General features: G+C 45.1%; 1 protein-coding gene across 7 annotated transcripts in view; it reads left to right on the top strand.

The window, feature by feature from the left end:
- Positions 1-8,897: 8,897 nt before the first annotated feature.
- Positions 8,898-10,000, top strand: part of LOC126995233 (uncharacterized) — a 49,929-nt gene continuing 48,826 nt past the window's right edge. For all 7 annotated transcript variants that reach the window (XM_050854633.1, XM_050854634.1, XM_050854635.1 and 4 more), the window contains exon 1: positions 8,898-9,746. The gene's annotated coding sequence lies outside the window, so the exon portion shown is untranslated. The remainder of the gene's footprint in view (positions 9,747-10,000) is intronic.

The raw sequence follows: 10,000 nt of genomic DNA on the forward strand, positions 1-10,000 counted from the left end.
TAATTTTGTCCGCCGTCTAATTTAGCTGCTTTATAAGACTCTCTCTCTCTCTCTCTTTATCTCACCTGTGGGATTGACTTGCGTAGGAGGGAAGCAATGAAATGGAAAGGAGGAAGAGGAGGAGGAGGAGGAGGAGGAGGAGGAGGAGGAGGAAGGGGAGGAGGAGGAGGAGAATAAGTGTAACGAGATTCAAAGTAGGGATAAAGAGGGTGACTGGAGTAAAAGAAGGAGGAGGAGGAGGAGAAGAAGAAGGAGGAGGAGGAGGAGGAGGAGGGTAATGTGATTGGAAGTAGGGAAAAAGAGGGTGATTGGGGTAAAAGGAGGAGGAGGAGGAGGAGGAGGAGGAGGAGGAGGAAAAATAGACTCTGAAATCTCTTTAAAAACCTCATCACTTATAAAAAAAAAGTATATTGAAAGAGGACGAAGACGAGGAGGAGGAGGAGGAGGAGAAGGAGGAGGAAAAAAAAAGAAAGGGAACGAAAAATAATATAAAAAAACATTAAATAAAGCGACCTTGATGAGTAACAGGTACAGACAACAATACCTGGTGACCGAGTTCAGCTCCTCCTCCTCCTCCTCCTCCTCTTCCTCCTCCTCCTCCTCCAACTCCTCCTCCCCCTCCTCCTCCTCCTCCTCCTCCTTTTACTCCGGTCTTCCTCTTTTTTTCTAACCTCCACTCTCATTATCCTCCTCCTCCTCCTCCTCCTCCTCCTCCTCCTCTTCCTCCTCCTCCTCTTCTTCCTCCTCCTCCTCCAACTCCTTCTCCTCCTCCTCCTTTTCCTCCAGCCTCCCTCTTTTTCCCCTACCTCCAGTCTCATTATCCCCCTCCTCCTCCTCCCTCTCCTCCTCCTCCTCCTCCAACTCCTTCTCCTCCTCCTCCTTTTCCTCCAGCCTCCCTCTTTTTCCCCTACCTCCAGTCTCATTATCCCCCTCCTCCTCCTCCTGCTCCTCCTCCTTTTCCTCCAGTCTCCCTCTTTTTCCCCTACCTCCAATCTCATTATCCTCCTCCTCCTCCTCCTCCTCCTCCCCCTCCTCCTCCTCCTCTCCTTTCTTTAACGAGATCATTACAGGTTGTACAGTGACCCGGGCGGCTGTCACTCCCTTCATCCGCTCCCATACAAATAAAAAATGTCATTCGTCGAAACATCCGGGTCACCTGTCGGGTTGTAATTAGCGAAGGTGTGAAAATGTCATGGCGTGTCAGGTGTGTGTGTGTGTGTGTGTGTGTGAGAGAGAGAGAGAGAGAGAGAGAGAGAGAGAGAGAGAGAGAGAGAGAGAGAGAGAGAGAGAGAGAGAGAGAGAGAGAGAGATGTAATGTTGCAGAAAGTATTTGAAACTACTACTACTACTACTACTACTACTACTACTACTACTACTACTACTACTATTACTACTACTACTACTACTACTACTACTACTACTACTACTACTACTACTACTACTATCTCAACCACTACCATACTGCATCTCTTAATAATAATAATAATAATAATAATAATAATAATAATAATAATAATAATAATAATAATAATAATAATAATGATTTCAACAACTTAATATATATAATTATGATGATTGTGCAAGAGACGTGATTACTCCATTCTCTCTCTCTCTCTTTATTTTTGAGAGAGAGAGAGAGAGAGAGAGAGAGAGAGAGAGAGAGAGAGAGAGAGAGAGAGAGAGAGAGAGAGAGAGAGAGAGAGAGAGAGAGAGAGAGAGAGAGAGAGAGAGAGAGATTCGTTCATTCATTCATTCATTCCCATTGTTATACTTTTCTCTCATTTATTTATTTCCCTGTTCATTTATATTCATTACATTAATCAATCAGCCTTTCTTTCGTGTGTGTGTGTGGGGGGGGGGGGGGGGAGTGTCGACAGGTGTGTATGTGTGTAATTAGTGTGTGTAATTACAGGAAATATAGAGGAGGAGGAGGAAGAGGAGGAGGAGGAGGAGGAGGAGGAGGAGGAGGAGGAGGAGGAGGAGGAGGAGGAAGATGAGGAGAAAGATAACAAGAAAATGAAAGATGAGAAGATAATGGAGGAGGAAAGAAGGGAGGAAAAAAAAGAAGGAAGGAAGGAAGGAGGAAGGAAGGAAGGAAGAGGAGGAAGAAGAGGAAGAGAGTGAAAAGGAAGGAAGGAAGGAAAGGGAGGAGACATGAGTAAGCTGAAAAGGGAGGAAGAGGAAGAGGAGGAGGAGGAGGAGGAGGAGGAGGAGGAGGAAGAGGAGGAGGAGAGGAAGAGAGGGAAAAAAAGAGAAAGGATATAATTTGTCTCTTTGTTTTGTCCTGTCCTGTCTCTCTCTCTCTCTTGAAATATGAAGAAATGCGTTAATATTTTTTTTTGATGGAGAGAGAGAGAGAGAGAGAGAGAGAGAGAGAGAGAGAGAGAGAGAGAGAGAGAGAGAGAGAGAGAGAGAGAGAGCGAGAGAGAGAGAGAGAGAGAGAGAGAGAGAAGGATGGATTTCCTCAGAAGATACATCCTTCCTCTCTCTCTCTCTCTCTCTCTCTCTCTCGATGAATTTGCATTTTATTTACTCTAATCTTTTTTTCTAATTTATTTTGGGCGTTTGTTGGGTGGATCAAGGTGAGAGAGAGAGAGAGAGAGAGAGAGAGAGAGAGAGAGAGAGAGAGAGAGAGAGAGAGAGTGAGTTAATTGGTCTATGATAATTTTCTGGTTTGGGTAATTTATTTATGATATTTTTTCTTCTTATTATTATTATTATTATTATTATTATTATTATGATGATGATGATGATGATGATGATGATGATGATGATGATGCTGTTGTTTTTCCATACCTCTCTCAATCACTCTCTCTCTCTCTCTCTCTCTCTCTCTCTCTCTCTCTCTCTCTCTCTTTATCCTGTTTGATTAAAGCGAGGTGACTCTTTGTATGTGTCACGCCACACACACACACATACACACACACACACACTCACGTACACAAAAAACACCCACACACACAAAAAAACGCACATACTCATCCCTCCCCACATTTACACAATATACATTCGCACATAAATACACACACATACACACCTACACCCACCCACACACAGGGAGGGAGTGGAAAACCTATGGCCCTTGGTTCGAGCCCCGCCGTTGCATGCTGGCAATTTTCAACCATCATCTTCTTCTTCCTCCTCTGTCTCCTTCCTAACTTCAGCGACCTCGGTTAAAGGGAGCACCGGGGGGGCATCACGGGCCTGGCAAGAGTCACACATCAGGGTAGTCACTATAAATAAAGGTCGCCCGCGGTACTATGTTTTGGGCCCATCCGAGAGGCACCTCAAGAAAGCCCACCAGCGCGCTATCGGCAACACCTGAAATGGGATAGATAGATAGATACATACATACATACATACATACACATATATATTTTTAATCATCTCCTTTCTTCCTTCCTTCTTTCCTTTCTTCTCTCGTTCCTTCCCTCCTTCCTTCCTTCCTTCCTTCCTTTCTCTCGCTCCTTCCCTCCTTCCTTCCTTCCTTCCTTTCTCTCGCTCCTTCCCTCCTTCCTTCCTTCCTTTCTTCTCTCGTTCCTTCCCTCCTTCCTTTCTTCTCTCGTTCCTTCCCTCCTTCCTTCATTCCTTTCTATCCCTCCTTCCCTCCTTCCTTCCTTCCAGCACCACCACCACCAACAACACCATTTCCACACACCCATACACACATCACCATTCAAATAATACGCCATAGATCATCACCACCATCATCACCACCACCCACCATCACTATCATCTTCAAAACGGTATCATCACCACTCCCTCCCCCCTCTTCCTCCTCCTCTTCCTCCTCCTCCTCCTCCTTCGTCACACGTTTCCAGGGACACACAAACTCGATGGGCCTAAGGGGGGGTGGGGGGTGGAGGTGGGGAGTAGGCCAAGGTCTCTCTCTCTCTCTCTCTCTCTCTCTCTCATCCATTCCTTTCTCCCTCTATTATCCTCAATTATCTTTTTTTTCTTCCTTTCTCTTTCTCCTCTCCACGCGCATTTGAATTCCGCGCAAGAGGTCGCAAAGTACCGATCAATCTTCCTCCCGTTTTCTATGTGTTACGTAAGGTGGCGAAGGCTACACTATTTTATTTTTTGTCCCCCTCCTCCGTTTTCTTTGCCATTGTTCTCATTCCTGTTGGAGGGAAATTTATGCGTCCGGGTCTGATGTCTTCCTCTTTTTCTTCTTTTTGCTTCTTTTTGGTATTTTTCTTTCTTTTTCTTTTTTTATTATTGTTTTTCTAGAGTTCCTTTGCGTTTTGACTCGTGGGTGAGGAAGGAAGAAAGGAGGAGGAGGAGGAGAGAAAGAGATTTAACATAAGAATAAGCACAATCTCTCTCTCTCTCTCTGATTTACGGGTTAGCGGCCTTACTCGTGAATTCACACCTGACTGGACTCTACCTGGCGTTACTATACCTGGAAACACCACCACCACCACCACCACCATTGCTATCTCCACCACTACTTCGCCTCCATAACCACCACCACCACCACCACCTTGCTATCTCCACCACTACTTCACCTCCATCACTACCGCCGTCACCACCTTTTCCTTCCAGGGATGGAGTGAATACAAGCGTTGTGTATTCGAATACGAATACTTCAAATTCCAACGAACACGCATACGAATTCGGATTCACTGAAATGGCTTTAAGTCGAATACCAACACGAATAGTTCTTCCACACGAATACCGGATACGAATACTTCATCCCTGCTTCCATCACCACTTCCATCATCACCACCAACACATTCGCCATCACCACCACCTCCACCACCACCAACACCACCACCACCACCACCAGAGAGAGAAACCCACACACACTCAATTTCACTAACAAGATATAACAGAAATAACAGAGAGAGAGAGAGAGAGAGAGAGAGAGAGAGAGAGAGAGAGAGAGAGAGAGAGAGAGAGAGAGAGAGATTACAATTTCCTCTACTTTATCGAATCTGTGAATAATTGCCAATATAGTATTTTAACACACACACACACACACACACACACACACACACACACACACACACACACCAGGACTTGACCCATATCCCCCCCCCCAAAAAAAAATGACCCCCAAAATAATAAAAAAAATAATAATTATCGACTCCTTTGTAGCAGAAAGTTAATGAAGAAAAATATGAAGAAAAAAAGTCTCTTCTTATTAATATTTGCCTTTGAGAGTTTGACCTTAATAAAAGACTCATTGGAAGGAAGGAAGGGAAGAAAAATGGAAAGGGGAGGAGAGAGAGAGAGAGAGAGAGAGAGAGAGAGAGAGAGAGAGAGAGAGAGAGAGAGAGAGAGAGAGAGAGAGAGAGAGAGAGAGAGAGAGAGAGAGAGAGAGAGAGAGAGAGAGAGAGAGAGAGAGAGAGAGAGAGAGAGAGAGAGAGAGAGAGAGAGAGAGAGAGAGAGAGAGAGAGAGAGAGAGAGAGAGAGAGAGAGAGAGAGAGAGAGAGAGAGAGAGAGATCTAGGGAGAGAGATAGAGACAGAGATGGGATGGGAAAGGGAGACAGGAGAGAGAGCTACATATAGAAATGGAAAATAATGCAAGGGAAGGGAAGAAAGAGGAGAAGGAAGGAGGAAGGGGAAATGGGAGTGGATATATATAGTACAGGAGATACATTGAAGGATAGACAGCGAGAAGGGAAATACTACTATTACTACTACTACTACTACTACTACTACAACCACCACCACTACTACTACTACTACTACTACTACTACTACTACTACTACTACTACTACTACTACTACTACTACTACTACTACTACTACTACTACTATTATTTCCCAACCCAAAACGCGGCTTATTTCAAACGGGCTCATCCCAAATTTTGTCCTTAATGGGTTTTGCAACGAGACCATTATGGGAAGCAATTTAACACACACACACACACACACACACACACACACACCGTATCTGTTTGTTCGTCTGTACATTTTCAAACCTATTTATTTTTTGGTTGTTGTTGTTGTTGTGACCTTTTGTAATATAACCTTTTTTGGTGAATTTTGGTTTGGGTGAAAGTTAACCGCAGACACAGACAGATAGATAGATAGATAGATAGACAGGATGCAGTGGTTGTTTCTGTGTGGGGGGGAGGGAGGGGGGAGGACAAGGGGGGAGGGGGGGAGGAAAACAGGTGAAGGACTGAGAGAGAGAGAGAGAGAGAGAGAGAGAGAGAGAGAGAGAGAGAGAGAGAGAGAGAGAGAGAGAGAGAGAGAGAGAGAGAGAGAGAGAGAGAGAGAGAGAGAGAGAGAGAGAGAGAGAGAGAGAGAGAGAGAGAGAGAGAGAGAGAGAGAGAGAGAGAGTGAGAGAGAGAGAGAGAGAGAGAGAGAGAGAGAGAGAGAGAGAGAGAGAGAGAGAGAGAGAGAGAGAGAGAGAGAGAGAGAGAGAGAGAGAGAGAGAGAGAGGTATGGAGGGAAGTATGGGAGAGAGAGAGAGAGAGGGAAATAAAGAAAGGGAGGGAGAGAGGGAGGGAGAGGGAGAGAGGGAGAGAAAAAAAAAGAACAAAGGACATATTTACCGACCAAACTTCAAATAAAAAAAATATATCAAAACTAATTTCCATATGACTCATTTTAATTTTTTGTCATATAAGCGTAATTAGCGAAGAAAAAACGCACACGTGTACACCGAAACCACGTACACATGAATATAAATAACTCGACGGACATTATTTTTTTTATCACCTCAAATTAGAACGTTTTTTTTTTTTTCATTATCCGCCAATTTCTCATTATTTCCTTCCTTCTCCTTCATTTCTTTCCTCCTGTATCTCCTTTTCTGGTAATTACTCTGTATTTCTTCTCTCATTCACTCCTCTCTCCTTTTTCCTATATATTTTTGCCGATGGGTTTCTTCCTTCAATGTAAGAAAAATGAAATAGGTCTCGAATCAGCCTCACGGAGTAGTCGCCAGTTTGTCACGAAGTCATTCCAGTGATATCCCATGATTCCGCGTAGAAGACACTTAGGGGCCGCTTTCATAGTCATTTTGTCTGTTTTGATCGTTACCAATGACGGCGATCGACGCTATATAGTATTTCCACGTAAAACTGGCCTATGGAGTAGTGGCGGCTGCGGGGTTAGCCTAGCCCCGCACCTTACCACACACTCTCAACACCTCTCGCTTCCTCTGTAGCCGCCACTACCCCATAGGCAAGTTTCACGTGGAAAACTATAGCGTCGATCTCCGCCATTGGTAACGATCAAAACAAAGTGACTGTGAAAGCGGGTCTTATTACCAAAGGCTTCAGTAAGCGTCTCCAAGTCCCTGTTTAGTGTCCATATCCATAGCCAAAGAGTAGGACTTTCTTCTACGCGGGTATCGATGACGTCATATACTCGTACTGAGCGAGTCCGGAACACCGCGCGCCAAACCAATCCGCGGTAAGACTTCCTGAAGAGACCCGCCGTTGAGGTAGAAGGAAGACAGGACAGAAAGGAGAGGAAGAAAGGAGAACGAGCAATGAAGAGGAGAAGGATAAGAAAAAAGGAGGTAAGGAAAGGTATGTGCCCGATGCTCTTGTTGTCATTGTTGTTGTTGATGTTATTGTGGATATTTTTTAGGATATTATTATTATTTACATTTTGGGGTCAACAGTTAAAATGAGTTTGACCTGACCACGTGATTGCATTGGTCAGGGGGTTGTGCAAGAGGGTTGGGGGAGAGAGAGAGAGAGAGAGAGAGAGAGAGAGAGAGAGAGAGAGAGAGAGAGAGAGAGAGAGAGAGAGAGAGAGAGAGAGAGAGAGAGAGAGAGAGAGAGAGAGAGAGAGAGAGAGAGAGAGAGAGAGAGAGAGAGAGAGTGGACCAACTGTTTGTCATTATTTTTTCGTGTGCGTGGATTGCGGTTTTCTGTGTGTGTGTGTGTGTGTGTGTGTGTGTGTGTGTGTGTGTGTGTGTGTGTGTGTTTGGTAATCACTGTTCATTAACCACACACGCCCTTATGTCCTTCTGTGTGTCTGTGTGTGTGTGTGTGTGTGTGTGTGTGTGTGTGTGTGTGTGTGTGTGTGTGTGTGTGTGTGTGTGTGTTTTTATTGTTTTTTGTTTCTTTGTCTGTCTGTCTTTCTCTCTTTGTCTGGCTGTCTGTTCATCTCTCTCTCTCTCTCTCTCTCTCTCTCTCTCTCTCTCACAAACTCTCTCTCTCTCTCTCTCTCTCTCTCTCTCTCTCTCTCTCTCTCTCTCACAAACTCAAAAATACAATAATATGCAAAGTGCCTTATGCATGACACACACACACACACACACACACACACACACACACACACACACACACACACACACATGAATATTTCTCCTTCCCTTCCCTTTCTTATCTCTTCTCTTCCTCTCCTTTCCCTTCCTTCCCTTTCTTTCCCTTCTCTTATCTTCCCTTTCCTTCCCTTCGTTTCCCTTCCCTTCCTTTTCCTCCCCTTCCCTTTTCATCCCCTCACATCCCTTCCCTTCCCTTTCTTTCCCTTCCCTTCCCTTCCCTACTTTTTTATCCCTTCACATCCCTTTCCATCCCTTCCCTTCCCTTCCCTTCCCCTCCCCTCCCTTTCTTTTCCTTCCCTTCTCTTCCCTTACCTTACCATCCTATCCCCTCCCTTCCCATCCCTTCCCTTCCCTTCCATTCACATCCTCTCCCTTTCCTTCCCTTCCCATCCCAACCCTTCCCTTTCTTTTCCTTCCCTTCCCTTCCCCATCTTTCCCTATCTTCTTCCTTACCTATTCCCGCCCTCCCTTCCCCCCCTACCCCCTCATCAATCAAAGGTGAGGACACTGGCAACCTCACTCATGCGATCAGGACTCCTCCCTCTTTCCTCCTCCCTTTCCTCCCTCCCTTTCCTCCCTCCCTTTGCTCCCCCCTATTCACGTGTTATAAAGGCTGTCACCTCCCCTCTCTCGCCTCTCTTTCCTTGGTCTTCCTCAGTGAGAGTGGTACAGTGCCTCCCTTGTCCTCTTTTGTCCTCTTTGTCCTCTTCCCCCGTGTGAGTAAGAGGCGGAGGAGTGGAGGAAACGGAGGGAGAGTTGGAGGGAGTTCTGACGTTTTAGGAGGAGGAGGAGAACTTGAGAGTGGAGAGAAAAGAGAGAGGAGTGGTGGCTTGCTTTCATTCTCTCTCTTTCTCCTTTTATCTCCTTCTCTCTTTCTTCCTCGTGAGTGAAGGACTTGAAGGAGGCGTGTGGAGGTCCTTAGCAAACCTCGAAGGAGCGCTGAAGGATCCCTGTCAAGAGTGAAGGAAGGAAAGGAAGGAATTCACGCGTCTTGCCTTCCTCAAACTTGAAACTTCGCGAGATTTTGGAAAGGAGACCAAGAGAGTTTCGGTGAGCAAAAATTTGAAGAGCAAGTATTGAAAGCAAGATTCTGAAGAGCAAGTTTGGCTGAGCAAGAAAGTTTCGTTGAGCAAAATTCAATTGGTGAGATTCGAAGAGCAAGAGTTAAAAGCAAGATTCTGAAGAGCAAGATTTGGACGTGAAAGATTCAGACAGCAAGACCAACATAGCGATTTCTGAAGAGCGGAAATTAGAATACGAGTTTGAGAGCAAGATTGACAGAGCAAGACCAAATTTTCAAGAGCAAGATTCGTGTAGCAAGACTGGAAAAGGAAGACTGATTGAGTAAGATTGAGCAAGGAAGATTTTTGAAGACCAAGAAATTCTAAGGGTGAAACTCGAAGCAAAGAAGAAGGAAGAGGAAGAGGAAGAGGAGGCAGCAGGTCACCTTCGACACCTCAGCCTCCAAGCAGGTCACTCTTGAAGAGATATCGCCTTGACCAGGTAAGGGAGGTCACTGTTGTTGTTGTTGTTGAGAAATTAGTTAGAGTTGTTTATGAGAGAGAGAGAGAGAGAGAGAGATGGAAAATGCATTAGGAAGTTGTATCAGAGAGAGAGAGAGAGAGAGAGAGAGAGAGAGAGAGAGAGAGAGAGAGAGAGAGAGAGAGAGAGAGAGAGAGAGAGAGAGAGAGAGAGAGAGAGAGAGAGAGAGAGAGAGAGAGAGAGAGAGAGAGAAACTGAATATAGATGAAATTGAG

Source organism: Eriocheir sinensis, chromosome 7, assembly GCF_024679095.1.
Source record: "Eriocheir sinensis breed Jianghai 21 chromosome 7, ASM2467909v1, whole genome shotgun sequence".
Classification (NCBI taxonomy): domain Eukaryota; kingdom Metazoa; phylum Arthropoda; class Malacostraca; order Decapoda; family Varunidae; genus Eriocheir; species Eriocheir sinensis.